This window comes from Crocuta crocuta, unplaced genomic scaffold, assembly GCF_008692635.1.
Source record: "Crocuta crocuta isolate KB4526 unplaced genomic scaffold, BGI_CrCroc_1.0 scaffold327, whole genome shotgun sequence".
Lineage (NCBI taxonomy): Eukaryota > Metazoa > Chordata > Mammalia > Carnivora > Hyaenidae > Crocuta > Crocuta crocuta.
Window position 1 is genome coordinate 625,097 of NW_027529176.1, and position 2,109 is coordinate 627,205.

At 64.3% G+C, this 2,109-nt stretch overlaps 1 protein-coding gene across 1 annotated transcript in view; it reads left to right on the plus strand.

Moving 5' to 3' along the window:
- The window catches only part of BOP1 (BOP1 ribosomal biogenesis factor), a 24,305-nt gene that overhangs the window by 16,780 nt on the left and 5,416 nt on the right, over positions 1–2,109 (plus strand). The gene's annotated exons all lie outside the window — the stretch shown is intronic.

The following is a 2,109-nucleotide window of genomic DNA, read 5'->3' on the forward strand; positions in this document are numbered from 1 at the left end:
CTGCTACCGGTGCAGCTTGGGGAGCACCGGGCGTGCTGCCCAGGCCTGAGTCGGCCAAGCTGCAGCCGCTGTTGGAGCCACAGGCCCGGCCATGGAGAACTGTGCGCCCCATGCCCCAGTGGGCCAAGTCTCTGGGGACCATCCCAGTGGCCTATCTTCTCCCAGTTTTCCAGATTCGCAAGACCCCCTGCAGGGGCCTCATGACACCCCATCAGCCCTGGGGCTCAAGGGGTCTCCTCCGTTTGCACTCTCCCCTCAGCCATGTGCATGCGTGCTGCCTGTCTGCAGCTCCTGTTGCACTGCTCTGTGACCACAAGGTGGGCACCCACTCGGGTACTCAGCATCGTAGGGGGCTTCCTGAGGGGAGTCTGCAGCCCCCATCCAGGCTCAGGTGCTGAGATGTGATTTTAGTCCAGGAGGGGCAGGTGGACCATGCCCCCCAACCCTGCCCCCACGGAACTGGGCCTGGTGCCCAGTGAAGCGGGGGTGGGGGGCAGGCGCAGAGGTCCTGGGGGTACACCCGCCTCCCTGGATGCTTCCCTTCTCCCTCAGGCCCCGCCTGGGAGGAGGGGGATTCCTTTCTCAGCCCCCATCTGGACCCCCATGTCTCCGGCCTGGGTCCTGGCTCCCCAGGCAGGCGGGCGGGGTGGGGGCTTCTGCAGTGACCCAGCTTGCCCTCTCCCTCCTTCCTCTGGCCAGCTGTAGGCTCCTGCAGGATTAAGGAAAGGAAATTTGGGGTTGGGTTTCTCTCTGAGTGGAACCTGCCGTGGCGACTTTTTATCCCGTTATATTTCTATCACGTTGGACGCAGCCCCCCTCTAGCCCTTAATGGCTCTGGCTTTGAGAATTTCCTCCAAAATTACTCCACCACTTCCTGCTTTGCAGTTCCCCGGAGCCCCTCCGTGCAGAGGAGGGGGGCAGCTCTGGCCCTACCCTGTTGGGGTGCCCACGTGGGGCTCAGCACCTGGCCGCTCCCTAGGGCCCAGGAGAGCGTGTCAGTGGGGGCCCCTGAGCCTGTGCTGAGGGCCGGGAGGGCCCAGGGCCAGCACCTGGCGCCCTCGGCCATTCCCTACCCGGTCTGGCCGGAAGTCAGGCTGCTGGCCCGCCTGGCCAGCGTGGGGGAGGTGGCTCATGGAGGGCCACCCCCTGCCTTTCTTCTGTGTTATGCCAGCAGAGCTCGAGCCACTAAACCGTAATTGTCACCTGCAGGATTTTAATGGTCAGCCAGCTGTGCACAGCTCGGGGAGGGGCCTGAAGTTGCTCTCCTCACAGGCAGGTGGGGCCTTTGGAGGAGCTCGGTGGGGCAGAGCGGTGGGCGGCCAGGGCTCCTTCCCTCGTGAGCAGTGCTGCATGCGGCTGAGCGCAGGGCAGCCGTGGGCGCCCCAGGTGGGTACAGGTGGGTGCCATCTGGCCTGCACCCGTAGCGCCCCCCAGGCCCGGAAACCCGCTCCAGTCGCGGTGACCCTCACTCAGCCTCTCCCAGGTGTCCGTTTCTTGGGTCTCTGTGGGCAGAGGCGGAGGCCCCAAGGTTTGGCATGATTGTGCTGCCGGCTCTGGCCTCCTCACCCCTGCAGGGAGGCCTGGGCGCCAGGCAGGCCCTGGGAGTGGACGCTGGACTGCTTGGTCCCCCGCCATGTGGCAGCAGGCTCCCTCTCTCCTTTCCTAGCCTTGCTCGCTCTCACCTGTCTCCTTCAGCCGCCAGGACGGGAGGTGCCTCACTCTGCTCAGGCCTGGGAGGGAAGGCCCAGCCCCTGGGAAGTGGCGCCTCTGGGCCCAGGGAGGATGGAGCGTGAAGAGACCGCCCTGAGGGCTGGGAGTGGGTCTTCCAGAGAACAGTACTTCCGTGGTTGGACGATATTGTTTTGTTTTTAATTATACAAAGTTTCCAGACTTTATATTATCATATCAAAGACACAAAATACCAGCACGTAGTGACCAGAAGAAAACCCAGGTAGGAAGCCAGCACAGAAGGTTCCAGTGGACCTGGGCCAGCTGGGGCCAGTGCAGAGTCCTGCCGCCGCCTGTCCGTCCACTGGCCCCACCGGAGCCAGAGGCGCCCTCACAGGAGGACTGGGCCTGAGTCGGGTCCATGGCGGGGGTGGGGTGGGG